Raw genomic sequence first — 19,003 nt, 5'->3', positions numbered from 1 at the left:
GACACACACTGGGACTCACTCATCTACATAGTCTACTTGTACCTTGTGTAAATTTTCTCTGTTTGGCTATCAAAATCATCCACATGTTGAGTTGTACTACTAGCTTCCATTATAGTCAGTGTGCAGTCAGGGCTATCCTTAAGTGAAATGGTGGCCTGGGCAAAGGGCTGCACAGCATCGCCCCCTCTAATCCTGGCCAACCCATAACATCCAGATTATTTGTTCTTCCTTATCTCAGTTTGCCTTACTCCATGTTTTTATTCCTGCGTTCATTCAGCCATTCACCACATCCTAACTTGGCAAGACTGCACTTTGATAGCTGTAGAAGAAATTACTGATTTGGCTGGAGGTCACTGGGCCCCCTTAAGCCCGGAGGGTTCTAAATGCTCTGTGGGTCATTTTGGAGTTTTTTTAACAACTTTTTTATCCAGTGATGGCCTGAACAAAAATTGTATGTATGGAAAGAAATTGAGTCTCGTTTTTTTATTTTAAGGAAGAAATAAATTGTATCCAAGGCTTAATGCTCAAAGTTAAAAAAAAATAGCAGTTCAGAATAAACTGAGAGGACAAATGCTTGTGAGGTACCTAAAGCATGTCTGGAAAGAATACCCCCTCAAAAGATAGTCGTCTTCTATGCATCCCACTGTGCTGTTAGATTGGAGTGAAAGTGATGGTACAAATGGCCACAGTCATGTATTTAAAAGTTACAGTTGTCATACACGTATACAGCTTACCTCATCACCCCTACCCAGGAGGGTTGGAGTTGGCAAAAGGTGTTTACCTCACAAACAATCAGGTACAGGGTTTAGTTCTCATCTTTGAGAGGGAAATTGGCTTGGCTTAAAATAGCTTGCAAAGACAGCTAGCCTAGCACTTGTCTATGAGCCTAAGGCAGCCAACAATCTCTGTACCCACCTGATGTCAGACTGGGACAAAAACTGAAAAAAAAATAGAACATGACATGTTTTAGACTGTTGCCGTCAGACATATATAAACAGTGTCTCACTTTACCCTTCCCAAAAATATACCTATGTGTATACTCATCTGTTTGTTTGGGAGGAAAGTGGAAAAAAATAACAATCACAGTAATGCTGCCAACTTGTTACTCCTAGACAGTGCACTGCTTCTATTTAAGCTATTATCACTCTCTGTGCACACTTCTAAAGCTTGTGAGGAAAGCTAAAGAAGTAATGACCTTCTCTGCACACCTGTGAACAAGGCATATTTTAGACTAAGTGGGGTTCATGGCAAAAACACTGCTAAGCCTGTGTCAGAATCCATTTTTACAAAATTGGAGTGTGGAGGATACCAGCACCCACCCCAAAAAAAATCTGGATGATCTATAATTCATTTTATATTTTACTTTTTGAAAGATTACTAGTTTTAAGCTGAGCAAGTGACAAGAAAGTCAGTTACTTTCATCCAGATACCCCCCACACCTACTAAGCAGTAATAGACACTTCTGTATATAATTCAGAAGCCTGATTGTGATAAAAGAAGATTGACAGTAATGTATATCACCTTTGTCCACGCAAACAGTTGCTGTGCATTAAAGTATTCCAAGTTGCTTCACAAAAGTCACATTAGCCTTGCAAAGCCAGAATAATGAGCAAGCAATAGCAGCCAGCTAGTCATTTTTCTCAATAGCTACTTTGTTCGTGCACATCTCAGATGTTAAGTAAAGTAGTCTATCTCACTTCATACATATGTGCTGTTTTCCTGCAAAGCCAGACAGTGACTGTTTAAACTGAGAGTAACATGAGAGTCATTTACTTTCAAAAGACAGCATCATCTCCCACCCAGCAGTTGTAATTACATCTGTGTGCACTTCTGAATGTTGTGATAAAAAAGTGATGGCCATGTACTGTATTTCAACCTTGTTCCATACATACAGTAACTACACATCTACACCTTAAAATATTCCAAGTTGCTTCACACAAGCCACATTAATCCTGCAAATGCACACTAGTCATACAAAGCCAGATCGTAACTGTTTGAACTGAGGAAACAACAAGAGGGTCAGTTAATTTCTACAGACAAGTTTCATCCCACCCAGTAGTTTTTAACTACTTCTGTATGTACTTCAGTCATATAATTATAATAAAATAACTATGTATGGTATTTCAGCTTTATTCCAGAGAAACAGTAACCACACATTAAAATATTCCAAGCTGCTTCACACAAATTACAGTAATCCTGCAAAGTTAGAATAATGAGCAGAAAGCAGTCATTCATGACATTTCCCACAGACAAGCCCAGTATTTTTATATGTTACTCTAATTTACATAGTTAATAGAACAGAAGATTTTGCATCTATATTCATTTTCTGAAAATCCACGGTGGTGGTGCTGTGGTAGCGTTGTCGCCTCACAGTAAGATGCTGTCCGGTTTGATTCTCAGCTAGAGCATCTTCTGCGTGGAGACATGCGTGAATGGGTGTACCTTCGTTGAAGGTTGTGCATCAGGGATGGTAACTCAGCATGTAAAAATCAACTACCAATCATTAGCGGACCGGAGTTCCGCTGTGACAACCCCTAAATGGGAAAAGCCGAAAGACACAACATTTATTTTCTGAAAAATAAGAAGCATAAGACTTAATGTTTGGCATTTCTTTAGAGCCCATTACCTTTATTTAAAAAAAAAAAGGTACAATGATAATAACACTGCAATTTCTGTGAACCCTAAAGGGATAAAAATGCAATCAGTATAATCAACATTAAAAATGTTTTTATACTAATACCCTTTTTCTTTGGGTTCACTTTATATCTGTTCACATCTTTCCCGGGGCTCACTTTATTTCTGTTCCCCTATTCCAGGGGCTCACTTTATTTCTGTTCCCCATTTCCAGGGGCTCTTTTTATTTCTCTTTCCCTTTTCCAAGGGTTTTACTTAAGAAATATGGCCTGTTACTAACAGTTTGACTCGGTCCAGCAGCCTCTGCATACCAAGCAGCTAGTATTACAGGCATACTCCGCCCACCCGGCAATGTCTCCAGTTAAAAAATAAGTATGTTTAAGGCTATAGAATCTATAGTTGATAAAATGTTACAGACAATATCAATTAAAACATATGGGAGGAATAAAAGCTTTGAACTCCTTGAGTCACCAAGAACTTAAAATAGACCAGTAAAGAACTCTAATTATACAAAATTTTTTTATATCCACCAATTTTTTGCTCCAAGAAGAGTTAAACATTTCTCCATGGTGGTTGCCTATTCATATAATAAACAAATACCTAGATTAATTAAGTAAATTTGAGGAGAATCCCTCTCACTAGAGTATTCTACCCAGTTGCTACAGAAAATTCATCCAATGTAACCATCTTTGAACAAACTTGGATGTTACCCTCTTTATGGGCTACCTCTTCACTTTCCCTGACTGACTCCATTAAGCTTTTTAATTATTTGAATGTAGGGAGATCTTTTTGTTTACATCTCTTGGATGGTACGCTAACTATTACTAAGAATTCCTGCCAATTTTGATTTAAATTGATTTCATCCCATAAACCTAGAAAAACCCTCTTTCATGTCAAGAATCAATTTTTTGGTCAATAATTATCATATTAACTGATCTATCATCATTCTAAATTGTGCTAATTTAGGACAGCTCAAAAACATGAGTTGCCATTCACCCATATCCTTCTCTTCACATTCCCACATGCTCTTAATGAATTAGGAAACAGGTAAGACAGTCTAAGAGTGTAAAAATGTTTATGTAGACACTTGGAATTTAAAATTCAAAATTTTCTAAATCTGATTGCTTGTTCTGTCTTAATGCATTCTTGTGACCATACCCCTAGGTAATATAGTACCCGTTTGGACTTCCCAAAATATTTTCACCTCATCTGGTACCTTCTAATCCTGCTTCTGTAATATTTTGTGCAAGGCAGAGACGGGAGCCACATTAGTATTATCCCTCTTTCTAAGGACAATAAATCATACCAGCAAACTCACTTGATCCTGTTGAGTAAACCACAGTATTGTAGTCAGCTGTGTTAAGACCACATTATAAGAGACTCTGTTTCTTTTTCATGCAAGTCAAATATTAGCTTTGCTTGCCCCCAAGACAAAATGGCATCTTCCTACATCATCTGATCCCAGTACTGCAGTTTAGTCTTTTGTTGCCACTACCTCAAACCTTAGATTCATAGATTCATAGATTAGTACTAGTATGAATCTAGTACTAATCTATGAATCTATGAATCTGATCCCAGTACTGCAGTTTAGTCTTTTGTTGCCACTACATCAAACCTGCTTTTTTCCTGCCTTTTTCCAGCCTATGGGTAATAATTGTAACCTCCAACCTTTCATATCCCCTCTTGCAGACTGTCTTTTAACTTTTTTCCCAAGGAACGTAGAATTGGCAGTTGTGTTTGACTATGATTCCCATCCCCAAAATGCATCAAAAATATATGTGTCCCCATCTATGAGCTTATCTGTGTCTCTGATCATCTGAATCCATAAACCATTGTTCCCTATGTTTTGTATTCTGTGAAGCAGAGCAAATTGAACTGCCCTGGCATGTTTGTCCAAATTGAGTACAACCAGGCCTCCCAAACTTTTTAGGATAATTATTTTGTCCCAAACTATTTTGTGAGAAGAGGAACCCCACCAAAATATTCATCATCCAGTTTGTTACACTTACAAAGTTATCTGTTCCTGGTCAAGCCCAAAAAGACTGAGTTAAATACAAAATGTGAGGTAAGATAGCATCTTAAAACCTGTATCTTCTTATCTATATCCAAATGCAAGATGTCCCATTTCTAAAAATTATTCATAATCTTAGCCAAACATGTTTGATAAGAGAAGTCCTTGACCATGTCTGGCATTTTTAACAAACTCTAATCCTCAGTGGTTTACCAGAAAATCAAGAAATCAGAGGCATTCTGCAAAATCAGGGAGGGCTGAGAACTATGGCTAGGCAACAGCCAAAAATGTCTGGTTGCCTGCTAGCAATAGTGTACATATATATGTGTCCCCCACGTTTTGTCAAATGTCATTCCTTCAACAAATGCAGGGAGTGTGGTTTAATGTTGATGGTTTAGCTAGCTGAGTGATGTAAATGCTGACTGTGTGTAATGTCAAGACAGGTAAATCGGGTTGGAGGGGTGAGAGTGTTTGTGCTTATATATGTGAGCTAGGGTTAGGGTCAGGGATGAGTGAAGGGCATGTTTGCTTTTGAGTTTGTGTATTTTAGTGTTTGTGCATGTTTGTGAATGTTTGTGTGTCTGAGTGTGTCTTGTGCAGTGGCAGTATTACAGGAAGGTTTTTATGAAGGTAAGGTGTGTGGTTAGTGTTGAGGGAAGGGGCAGCATTAGGGTTAGGGTTTGCAGCCATTACTAAGGTGACATGGGGAGGGTGGAGCCCCCCTGCCCTGTTTAGTAATGGGTGCTAACCCTAACCGAAACATTGCTCTTTCTCTCAACCCTAACCCTACATCTTACTTTCATAAAAACCTTCACTTAAGTCTGACACTATTCATATGAATTTGAGGCGAGTATTAAGGGGGATTTAGTGTTAATATTGGGAGAAATAATAGTTTTCCTTTCTTGATATTATTTCATTCAATATTTTTCATTTTCAGTATTGTGTATGTTCATACTTTTTTGTCTGTGTTTTTAATTTGGCATTAAATTAGCTCAATCATACAGAATAGAACTGTGTATATATGTATGTATGTATATATATATATATATATATATATATATATGTGTATATATATATATATATATATATATATGTGTATATATATATATATATATATATATATATATATATATATATATATATATATATTATATATATATTTATATGTAATTATAAAAAGTCACTTCTTTGTCAATAGAACAGCTTTTTCTTCATGTCACACACATTCTCTGCACTTTTAAATGTGTTCACTTCTTGCTGTGTGCTGCCCAGGATCTATGTGATATGTTGTCTAGGTAGATTGTGGGTAGGATGGAGCAGGAGGCAAGCAAATTGAATGACCAGGTCTACAACAGTTTGTTCCTAGGACACTGCAGCTCTTATAACTTTGAATAGGACCACTGCATGCTGTGTGTTTGTTTATTTTTTAAAGTAAGGAAATGCTGTGTTTCTTTACTTTAAGAAAATAAATAAAAAGGGAAGAAGGATGCATACCAGAGCAGTGTCCCAGGCAGATATCCAATCTGCCTATACTTAAGGCTGGCCATGTGTGCAGTATACCCACAGCTCTATTCTGAACCAGCTGTAAAGCTTCCATTCATCAAAAGTTGATTTATCTCTCCAACAAATTTAAACCTTGTAGTCAGTGTTCAGTATATCTCTGATATGAACTGACAGTGAAAATTTCAGCCATCAAAGATTGACGTCTAGTCACTTCAAGTCAATTGAAATATTTCTGTTCTTACATATTTCTGATCTTACTAATATTTTACCTGACACCTCATGAGAAATATAACCCTTAAAATTCATGGATTTAAACAATGTGATCTGTGGATGTAGTTAAACCAAAACAATCTTACAGCCATCTCCTGAACAAAATATTTTCCTAAAAACATCCTACCCCCGTTTAATAACCTTATCCTAACAATATCATCAAGGAAGCAATAACAGAAAGTTAAACTTCTAAATAACTAGACGAGTAAACTATCCTTGATTAAATATCCTAAGATGAATTCTCCTTTCTTAAAGAGTTTTTGTTACAAAGAAAAGCAGCGGCAGACTTTATAAGTTAATTATATGAACCCAGAAAGCAGGCCACACTAAGTTTAGTTTTGGTGCAGCCAGGTTGAGAAAATAAAGTACTTGCACTTTACTTGTATTGAAGTCCATGTCCAAACATAACTGTACCGTATTGCATAATTCAACATACATCAGTCAACAGATGTACACCTACATTTCAAACAGGCCAGTAACATTCCTGCCTCATTTCAGTAGCGTAACCTAATTTCTCCAGTGATATTAAAAAATGAATATAATCTTTTTTCATCTTTATTAATATGTATACTTGTTCATTAATATAAAACCCATTTGACTGTTTTAATCATTATATCTCCATTTTAACGGTAACCACCACCATAAAGATCGGAGGTTAACAATGGAGATGTATAAATTACCATGCAGTTATGTGTTTCCATGCTGTGAATATGCAGGGATGAGACCATTATCCCTTACATGTCTACATCTGAGTCCTTATATCATTACCCACATAATAATGTTACTGTACTGCACCATTTTCTGTATACACCACCAACAATCACCTCAATCAGCTTTAGATGCACCATTCACCAAATCACTTTCGATCAATGACTAAAAACATTTTTAACACATTGATCTTCACATCTACACTAGAAAACTGTCTCCACAATTAATAAATCTACAAACGTTACTCAAAAGTACCCCAAAGTGCAAAACCTTATAACTAAAAGGCTACCTTAACTATATCATCAGCAAGCCCTAATTGTTTAAAAAAAATTAAACTTTCCATATTAAGGCTGTATGAGCACATCAGCAACAGCCCCCATTTTCTGAATGAAGTCTGGATATGGTGTCAACTGTCGCTATCTCTCTCGATTTAGTGCCACTCTCCTACCATCTTTGACAGTAATGTCTAACTGTCTCAGGTCTTCTCTCACACAATCCATCCATTTCTTTACTGCATACCCTACCTTCTTCTTGTCTTCGTCAAGCCTCTCCAAAGTCTTCTTCACCATATTGTCTTCTGCTTTCCTGCAGATGTGCCTGAACCACCGTATTATTTTCTCTTTGACCTTCTCTGCAATTGGAGCTATATGTGGTTCTGCTGTGATGTCCTCATTTTTTCATCTGTTATACAGTGTGTATCCTACCACCTGTCTCTGACATTTCATCTCCATCATCTCTAACTTCCTTAACTGCTCTGCCTTCACTGCCCAGGTTTCCGTACCATACAGTAGTACTGGTCGCAACACTGTTTTATACATCTTACTTTTCAGTTTCTCTGGCATTCTTTTGTCACACACTACCCCTGACACTCTGTGCCAGTTGTCTGAAGACCTGACTTTAGCTTTGACCTCCTCATTTAGACTTCCCTTCTCCTCAACCACCAAGCCCAGATACTTGAAGCTGTTAACCTGTTCTACTATTTTCCCTGTTATATATTTATACAACCTGGTAAATAATAGATATAATGGTACTGTAAGTTCTTGCTGAAGTGTTCTTGGGTCATTATTACTAATTCCATCTCCTCCCTGTGCTTTGTTTGGATCCAGTTTGGACAATTCTTTTTCAGTATAATCTAATTTAATTTCAGTATCTGGATGCCACTAGGATAATTTATCACCCCCTTTGTGGATCCAAACTGTTTTGTTTAAGATTTTGCAAATGTATCTATAATCTGAGTCTGAAAATAATTTTTACAATCTACACAGTTTATCAGTTTGTATGTCTTTATTTCTTTCACATCTTATGTATCTGTAAAATGGTTTCCTATTATGTTGAATACCTTTATGTAATTGTTCTTCAACTTTTTCTTGATCTTGTCTCACACTATGCTTAATTTGTTTGTCCAGCTTTTTTATTTCAGTTTTCAAATTTGTATACTTTGGCATCTTATCCATTTGTTTATATTTTTTGTCTTTCACCTTAATCAAGTATCTTGTTTTTATGGAAATATATCCTCCTGATGTTGTGTGCCTAGAATCTGATTTTTTTTTTTGAATTTGAACAGTTTTTCATTCAAAATTCTCCACATTCCATCTACATATTTTTACACTGAACACATCACTCCATTTAGTTTTACGTGGTGAATGTTTTGCTTCCATATAATCCGTTATTAATCTTCTGTGCATAGGTTTAGATTTCAGTTTGGCAGAATTATCTAGCAATAAATGAACCTTTACAACCCAATGATCACTGCATATCAGTGATGGTAAAACTTGACATAAAGTAAAAGTAATTTATTTAGAAACACAAACAATGTCTAGTGTGTTCTGTTAAGTCTCCAGCCACTATTCTTCCGTCCTGTGTTTCATGCAAGAAATGTATGAATTCCTCAGGTGATCAGCACTTGACTTTGGTGGCCTGTACACTCCAACAATTGTTATATGTTCCAGGGTTGTCTTTATTGTCACAGATACTCAATCTGTAGTATTGGTGTTATCACTGAACAAGTAATAATTACAGGTCTCATAACTATCTTTAATCACTAGCATAACACGCCGCATGATTTTTGTTGTTAGAATGTAACAGTAAAAACATTTATACCCTGACAGAACTAGCCTCCAGTCATTGTTCTTAATCTTATTTCACAAACCATGATAACTTCAGTCTTGTGGGAACATAGCAAATTTTCCAATAAAAAATATATTATTAATGCTTCTAGCATTAATAGCCATCAGCCATCAGAGTTGTATTAAATGTTGCTATCTATGGACTGTCAAATTTTCGACCTGGCAATAATCCTGCCTTGTGTTTATCAAATATTGCAAAATACCTGCTGCAGAAATTCTCTTCCCTGACCTTGACAAGTGCACGCCATCCTGTATGAACATGTGTGCCCAAAATTAGGCATGGATGCTCTACACATTTCCATTTTTTAAAACAGGACATTTTTTTTCATGTAGGTATTTATCCAAAAAATCTTTTAATTCAATGTGACATGATTCTCCTTTCTGTGTGTGATTTGTGAAAAATACTTCCTAACACCTGTACAGACTAGCTGTAAGTTCCTTGCTAAGAGTCAGACAGTCCTTGTGAATGAAATCATTTGTACCTACATCAGTAAAAATGGATCTGTACTTCGTTACATTAAGGTATTCTAAGGCCTGCCTCACATCCTCTATTTTTGCTCCTGGCAGGTATCACACTGTTTGATGTTCATTGTCTTGTCTGCAAATGTTAAGTAGCAATTCCTCTAATTGAATCTCCAATTACAAGATTATCTTTTCTGTCCAGATCTCAAGAATCTTCACCTTCTAATTTAGTAATATCTGCTTTATCGATTGTTGCAAAGGAATGATCGTCATCACCATTAGTCTTTTTAATTCCACTGTTTTTATTGCTTATTACATTTGGAAGCATACAATTCTCACACATCTGGCTTTGTACGTCCACAGCTTGAAGCACATTATCGATGTCTGTCTTTCTCCTTTTTTTCTTATAGTAATGTTCTTCAATCCTTCCACATTCAGTTTTGGCTTCTTCCTTTTCACCTACCCTTACCTCTTTTTTTCTACCTTCTTTTTTGGAAAAATTATGTATTTTTCTGTACACCAAACTTTTCTGTTATCATTCCCTGTAATCTGTGTGTTATATAATAAAGCAGTGTCATTTTAGTTTGTATTTTCTTTGTTTAACAGAGATTTATTGGTTTCTTTGTCTTCTTTGTCATTTGTTGTGAACTTCTTCCTTTCTTTCTTTTTTTTAATTTCCTTCTGTACACTCTGAATCCTCAGTTTGCTGAATACTTATATCCAGAATTCCAAAGTTGTCAGTGGTATTTTCTTGTTTCATAGGGGTTGAGTGATCTTTACAGATAACAGCCACATCCTTTCCCAACTGTGTTCTATTGGCACTTTACCTAACATTATCCCATCACTCCAATCATTAATATATGTAACAACAGTTCTCCAAGCCATGCCAGTTGCACAAGTGCAATCGTCATCAGTAAGTCTAGATTTCCTACTAAATTAATGGTAAGCAAATAATCCAACTTTTGACATGAGGAACACACATCACCAGTGTTATCAGGTGTTACCTTTAAATATACATAGCATTTGTTACACTGTACAAGAGAGTTATGCTTTAGCAAATCATTAATGGCATACTCATTTAAAGAATCCATATTCAGTTGGAAATGAATAAAAAATTCTGAAAGACAAGAATAATCAAATCGGTTACTACAGAATTCAAAGATAACTTAAATCGACTTCTAAGAGAAAAGTCACACCAACAATATACAACTAAATATTAAATTAAATACAGTATAATTGTTGCTCTGACCGTACAATTTGTGAAAGTCATACAAAAGCTGGAATTTCTTTACAGCATGTGCAGAAGCACACACTATTTTCTGCTCACTATTGCTTGCAGTCACTCCTCTTTTTAACAGTAAAGATCAATAAATCACAAACCAAGATAGGGTTAGATAAATTCTGGATTGTTCTTTCTGCAGTCTCTATGGAATTTATAGCTAACTAAGCCCCTTGGGATGGCTAGAGTTTGCCTGTCTAAAACGTATCCCTTTCTAGCAAGTAACAGAGAAAATTAAAAGTAAAAACAACAAAATGCAATCAAAGTAAACTATATTGTGTACAAGCTATCCCTTCCTTCGTAAAAACAGTGTATAAAAAATAAAATATAAATTCAAATAAAAACTTCTGTTAACAAGCTATTGCACAATGAATCTCAAACCAAGATGGGATTGTTTAGATAAGCTCTAGCTACAGTCTTCACACATTCTGTTTTGAGGGGCAAAAGGAAAGGAAAAAGGCTTTAGTAGGGGATCAAGAGTTTGGAAGAGTGTGTGTGTGTGTGTGTGTGTGTGTGTGTGTGTGTGTGTGTGTGTGTGTGTGTGTGTGAGAGTGCGGGTGAGTGTGTGTCTATGTTTGTTGGATCATGCATGTGAGTGAATGGATGAATGTCTATTTAACTGTGATCAACTGTTGGGGTAGTTTATTTGTTGATGTGTGTGTGTCTCTGTGTGCATCTCTTTGTGTATAGGGTACCTATTGCAATGTGATGCATGAGCCACTAGGGAAAACATTACTATTGTCTAGTGTTGGCTAGAGTGTGATTCAGAGACACACTAATGACCTGATAATGAGGTCTTTCTTCTTGTGACTATAGCATGTCTGAATTGCATTTTTTCACCATTGCAGTAAATGACTGACTTGCAACAGGCAATTACCATGAGAGGCGAGCCTTTTTCTGAATCCCTGTGGATGTCCTGAAACACATTTATTAGTGTTCTGCATAAGGTAGCAAAACCCTTGTGGCATACAGCATGTTTAGTTTAAAAAGTACAGCTAGTTATATTATGGTTTTAGTACTATATATCTCGTACATTAATTTTCAAACTCGGGCATTTGATGACCATGACTGGTTAAAATTTTATTTTACAGGGAATATGTCTCCTCTGTTCAGCCCAGAAACATAGGGCCCTAACTGAGATGAAGAGGTATTTGACTACAACAAATGGATGCTTTTTAGTTTTCATAATTTCCATCTTAATATGTCACCGTGGGAGCTTGTGTTTTCAATAGGGTTATGGGTATCTTCTTAACTAATAAAATAAACATAAAAATAACCTACTTTCAACATCAAAAGCCATATAGTTTGGTTGTATTGCAGAGGTTATTTCCACCTCCGTGATCTTACTTTCATGATTTCCATCTCCATGATCTTACTTTAACTGGTTGCATATGCAAATTAATCTCTGTAACTGATCAGCCAAAGCTGATGGTTAGCTGCATTGAAAAGGTGCAGGAATATCTCTCACACTGCAGTCCAAGTCACTGAAGACTAGAGCACAAAGGATAAGGAAGTAATCTGCCTGGGATCATTTGTGGGTTCAGTGACACCTAGACCTGCTAAGAGGTGTAGAAGGCTAAGGCAGTGAGCTATAGTTCATGTGGTACATGGTTTGATTCCCTCAGCATTCATTTGCCTGCTGTGTGAGCTTGAGCAAGTCACTTAACTAGGCATTGCTTCCATATTGCCCTGAAAGGGGACCATATGTTCAGTGGCCTACCTGGTTAACAAATAAACATTATTATGAGGATTGGGAATGGCATAATGGTTAAGGTGTTTACCTCACAGATGTAAGGTACAGAGTTTAATTCTCACCTTTGAAGAGAAATTGGCAAGGCTTAAAATGGCCTGCAAGGGCAGCTAGCCTAGTACTCACCTATAAATGTTGTTTCTTGTATTTAAAGCTTACACTCTGAAAGGAACCAGTAGATTTCAGCCTTCAAACTTAGTGCAGACAAGTAACTAACTAAACTATTATAACTAATTTTTAACTACTAAAGCTGCTCAATTTTTTCTGACAATGTTAATGAAGTGATAGCTGCATCTGTTTAAGGTACAAACCACCTAATTAGCTTGACAATCCTTCTCTTTTATTGCCTCCTTGCTTATTGCACAATTAATTTGTTATTCAAATATTAACCTAGTTTCATTGCAAAGTGGGATTGTTTAGTTCTGATTCATTTCACTGTCATTCTAGCCATGCCATCTTTGGTTAAAATGTGCCAACCTGTTTTAAGTCACTCATGTTTCATTTGTTTGATTTGTCACAGCCAAGTGTCTTTTTGATCTGCAAAAGCTGTGTTTCCTATCTATCCTTATATTATAATAAAATACATCAAGTTTTCGAGTAGTTTTAGACCTACTGACTCCTGAACATAAACAAAGTCTGCCTAGTTCTTTGACATAACCATTTTTCTACAGAGTACATTTGCTGGATATATGTCATTACTGTATCAGTACTTGTATGTTATGCTTTCAGAATTAGTGTTTTTCTAATTTTGTATGCTTATAACTGCTGACATGCACAGTATACTTAATGTCTCCCTGTCAGTTTTTTTTTTTAGTTTCTCCAAGTCTTTTGGGTTTCTAATACCATGACGGGAATGGATCCCATTCCTAAGTCAAAATACGATTAAAGTTCATGAAATTAGTATTTTTTTCAATCTTCGATGTTAGCCAAAAATGCTCTTAACAGCACCCGCAATGTGCCCAGTAATGACTCCTTCTGCAATTTGTACGGTGTTACATAAATTGGTAACATATAGATTTTGTTGTTTATTTGAGGCTTGTAACAGTTTTTCCTGTGGAAGTATTTTTCTTTCCTCCAATTTCTCTCTTAATTTTGTATATCTTGTGTCTGGAAATTCTGGGCTTTTTGAGTAATAGTAACAATACATAATTTCTTTCTTATCCTCAATAGTCCACTCTGTCGTCTTTATGGCTCTTCTTTGGCCAATCAGTTTTTGTCGTTTTTGTGGACTGCTACTTCCTTCTACAACAGGGGGGCCTTCCTCCCCCTGAGCCTGGCTTGGCTCCATTGTAGGAATGTTTCCTTATTTTGAGGATTCTACACTGTCATTTTTTCCAGTCCTGGCACCAGTGCACCTACCACGATTGGGCACTTTTTTATCCTGGATCTTGTGCACCCAGCTATCTTTTTTTATTTTTGATTTACTTCTGTCCATGATATATGCTATATAAATACAGTCTATAGATCAGTGTTGCCTTGGTGAGATTTTGTGAAAAACAGGGTCCACTTCGCGAAGGTACTCCCCATGACTTGAGGATGAATTTGATTTCAGCACTGCTACTCATATGATACTTCAGCATATTTCGGATATTAGACTACAGAATGAACATAATGCTTTATATCAGCATATTAAAGTGAATATGGGGCACACATTTTGATTTATGGTATTACAAAGCATTAACAGTAATGTTAGAAGAGGAAATATTTTAATGACACAGAGTGCGCAGAAACCAAATGGATAATTAGACTTTGGGCTGATAAACCCCCAGGCTTGAATGCTGTAATTCCTTTAAAACCCATCCTTAGAAAAAGGAGGGTGGAATACTGATCTCTGATTGGTTGCTGAGTATTTTAAATAGCTCTGTTTTGTCTGTTATGCACTATCTGATGAAGGGCTTGTTAGTTTGAAAGCGCTCAACAGTGCACTTTTATTTGCATTTTATTGTTTTAATAAACTTTTCATAGTTTCAGCTTGGTGTCTCCTGCTTGCTGCATTCTTTTGGATTTACACTTGGTTACTGGCAGAGGGACATTGGTGCAGGGTGACATTTTAGCTGTTTTTCATTAGATTCCAGTGCCTTAGAGAAAGGGAGATACTCTGCTATACATGTATTGGAGTTTGTATATATTCCTGCTAATCATGCTTACTTGGTGTTACATTTTGTATAGTTTCAGTTTAGTACATAAAAGATATTGTGTACAGATTTTATCTTACTGTAGGATCATTTACTGAATGGGTGACTGTGGGTCTAGACATAGTCAACATTGCTACACTTGTAGAATACTGCATTCCAACAGATGAGCAGACCAACTACAGAATGTGGTGCAATGTGAGAATGGCAGACAGCATCATAACAGCTGAAATGGCTTAGTGGTAAATCACTGTGCTATGGTGTACATGGTCCTGGGTTCAAGACTTGCAGGGGCTGATTATTTGCATCTTAGATGGTGTAGTGGTAAATTGCTCTGAGTATGGTGTATAGGGTTGTGGGTTCAGTCCTCAGTAGGTCTGTTATAACATGGTCAGGTGTTAGACATCCACACCAAATTGCCAGTGGGAGACCAGGGAAAGATCATTGAAAAGGCATGTAAATCAGCCTTGTTATGATGTGTGCTATACAGAGAACACAACAGGCATGGACTGCTGTTGTATATAGCATGGGCAAGGCATCTAGCAGATATGTATTAGTAGTAGTATTAATACCAAGACTGGCATCCATAACATACTTGTTTATAGTGAGTATTTATCCCTGTGTCACAAGAACACCTATATGATTGTGCACATTAAATAGCCTTGTACAGTACACAAAACATGGAAAGGGGCTGGTACAGAGCTGCAGACTAGTGAGAAGGACCCATGGCAAGGTGCTATAAATGCTGCAGTGGCAAAGGAACGGATATGTTCAGGGTATTTTGGCTGTCCTGTAAAGATCAGGCTGTAGTGAGAGCATAGAGAGAACACTGAAGGTGAGTGTAATGCAGTGCACCCACATGGGGAGTATGACATTCATTGCTGCTGCTCATCTACTCTAGTGCACCCACATGGGGAGCGTGACAGTCATTGCTGTTGCTCATCTACCCCAGGAGTTATGAGGATGGGCTGTTTCATGGGTTGGATGATGCACGATGAAAAATAGACACATAAGAAGACCTAGTACTAGGCCTATGAGATCACCTAGTGTGCAGTGAATTGGGGAACAGTTTACACAACACAGCAAGGATCAAAAGGCCAATGCAGGAGACATGATGTAAGAACTAGAACTGGAGAAGGATGGTATTTTTATTACCTATGAGCAAGATCTGCCATACCTGGAAGAAAATATGACAAATGTACTCTGAAGAATGTAGCTGATTGAAGGTTCTTTTGGTCACAATTTTCATATACATATAGCTTAGCTAAAATTTTTCAACACAGTAATTACGTAATGTAGGCATCAGCAGAAGAGTATCTAACAATCAACCTAACAGGACAGGGGCAACATGTTCATACTGCCACTGAATGTTCTTCACATGGAACACACAGCATCCAGGGCAGATGGGTATTTGCAAGAGTTTGTGAAATTTGTTACCTGAAGGACATTATAATCCTGAGAAGTACAGTGATGAACTAACAAAGTGTGCCCATAATGATGCTGGATGTTGGCATCACAGATGTCGTAATGATAGAATATTGTACTTGTTTGCTAGATTTGTCCAAGCAGTGTCATCTGCCTTCCTAGTTCACAGGTTCTTAGGTTCATAGGTTCTTACAAAGTTTACTGCCAAAATAGACCATCAGGAAGTTCAGCCACATCACCCAATACTGGTGGAAAACTAACTGTGCCCACCCCCACTTTAAGCAGACTTCCTTCACATATTCCTGGAGAAAATTTGTGATTATCCCTCCAGTCATCCAGACTAGTTTTAAAGGTAGCTAAGGAGGTACTGTGTTTTATAGGTAAGGACAACCTATGCCAGAAATGGGGTATGTGCTGGGTTAGTTGTCTGTCACATCATCTGGTCTTGGTGATGTGATAGTGTAGGTTTAGCTGTCTAAAACTGATGTCTTTATAACTCCTTCTATGTAGGTGAAGGAGTTCAAAGAATGCTTGGTCATTCATAACACAAGCTAAGCAGAGGTGAACCCTTCAGAAGTCTGTATGATAATGAGTAGAGTGACATCTGTCAGAGTAAATAGAGCGCAGAAACCTGAGAGCTTTTTGGTGAGGAAATGTTTTTGTCTTATAAGCTGATTTTGGTGCTTGGTGAGGTACATGTTAAAGGGTGTATTATTTTTAATGATGGCACTAATAAGGGATAAATACAAAAGGATTACAACTTCTCCAGACTTTAAGAAGATGCCATGAAGGATAAGCTGTACGAGATAGAAGGACAATGACAATTAGAATGCACAATGCAAAATATTTCTGCACAACAAAGGAAGCAGAAAGTCAGGTGCCTATTTGCAAGGAGTCAGGAGTCAGTATGCTTTCCATATCTAACTGACAGTAAAGTGCCATACGCAACATGTAACAAAGGTGGGGCAAAACATATACATACCTACATCTACACTACGTTAAAGACTGCACAGAGGTGGATTCAGCTCTATCAAGTCATTTAAGTTCAACAGTATGTAAACCTTGAGAACCATATTTGCAGTATACATTAAATAAAATGCGCATATTGGTAACCGTATTGAAAATGCCACAATATGGTTGCTTTATGTATGTGTAACTTCACAACACTGAAGATCTGTGTAGATAGCAGGAAGATGGGACTTACATATGGAGTGTATTACACAGTGCTATCAATAGAGACATTGTGCACAAAGCAGACATGCATTCACCACTCTATTCAAATTCAGCAGCATATAAACTGCAAGAACCATGTCTGTTGTATTCAGTGAATAAAATGTACATCTAATTTAGGAGTATGGAGGCAACAGCATGTGGGTCTTCACATCAGTGAAATTCTGTCCAGACAGCAGAAAGATAGGAATGATTCCATACAAATGGAGTATAGTACACAGTTATATCAGTGCTTATTGTAGGCAACTCTGATGTAACCCTAAACACATAACTACTGATCTGGAAGTCCACGTGCCCATATGTAGGAATGTATCAGCAGTCTGTTTCAAGGATGTACTAAGGATGTGAACTCTTTGAATCACAGATATGTCTGTGATACCCAACACCTGCTTTCTGTAGACCCCACCACTCCTTACAGGTAATATATTTCCATGATGAGCTGTGATAAAGGAAATAAATGGGGTAGGGGCAACCAGTAGGGCATACTCCACAATGCCAACAGGAGACAGGGAGAGGAATGAGGTACAATAGGGCAAAACATAAGGGGAGTACACATAGTAAGCAGGGTGATTAACATAAAGTACAGTGATGGGAAGGTGTGTATACAAGGGTGGTACTGGTGGAGATCCTTTTTCAGAAGAGGATAGAGTCCATATTTTTAAACTGACACATGCGTGCTGATAAGAGGTGGAGACAACAGGGGTATCAGTGGTATGGCTGGGAAGTAGTAAAATTTGCCAGGGCAGCACGCAAAAGCTAGCACATCTGACATTAGAGATGAAGAGGAGTTTGTGTTATGCATGGAGGGGGTATCATGTGGAGAGAAAAAGAGAATTGATGAGTAATGTTGAGGCAGATGGAGCAACATACAGGGTGAGTATGAACACAAGATGGTAGACAGACAGATAGCAAGGGAGGAAAACTGCTGACAGCTGCTCTACAGCTTGGGTGGTCTGGAGGGTGTGTTTTATCTTAGCCCGTGGTCCCATCACTTAAGTGAAATGCCACAGATGCTTAGAGCAGTGCCTTTTGCATCTTTTCCAGTTCACTGGGCACTGGCATTTTGTCTGTGAGGTAGGGCTTGTCCTGGTACCTCTGCTGTAATATACAGAGTGTATTTTTATAGAAAACTGTGTCCTACCTGAATGTATTACTCTTGCAGTTTGAAGTGCTTGTACTGATTTCCTATTCTGTGCCATGCTCTGAAATACGTACTAATGAAGCTGGCAGTATGCCATCAATTGTCCATTTCATTGCTTCATCCATCTTGATATGCCAAATGTCACATGGATTTGGAAGTAATCAAAAGTAAGTTTTCTGTTCTATTTCAGATGTTGCCCAGCTACAAGTGCTTAATAACCTCTTCCTTCAAGGTAATTTTATCTAAAAGCTAGAAGCCATGTGTGATGCCCCACATCCAGCCCAGTAATCAAGGAGCCTCAATCCTAACAACTAGCACCAGTGGGGGACGTA

At 37.4% G+C, this 19,003-nt stretch overlaps 1 protein-coding gene across 2 annotated transcripts in view; it reads left to right on the top strand.

Moving 5' to 3' along the window:
- RNFT2 (ring finger protein, transmembrane 2) overlaps positions 1–19,003 on the top strand; it is a 926,866-nt gene that overhangs the window by 64,872 nt on the left and 842,991 nt on the right. The window lies entirely within an intron of this gene.

Source organism: Protopterus annectens, chromosome 4.part0, assembly GCF_019279795.1.
Source record: "Protopterus annectens isolate FY-2018-M chromosome 4.part0, PAN1.0, whole genome shotgun sequence".
NCBI classification, from domain to species: Eukaryota; Metazoa; Chordata; order Ceratodontiformes; family Protopteridae; genus Protopterus; species Protopterus annectens.
This window is presented reverse-complemented; position numbering and strand designations above follow the sequence as displayed.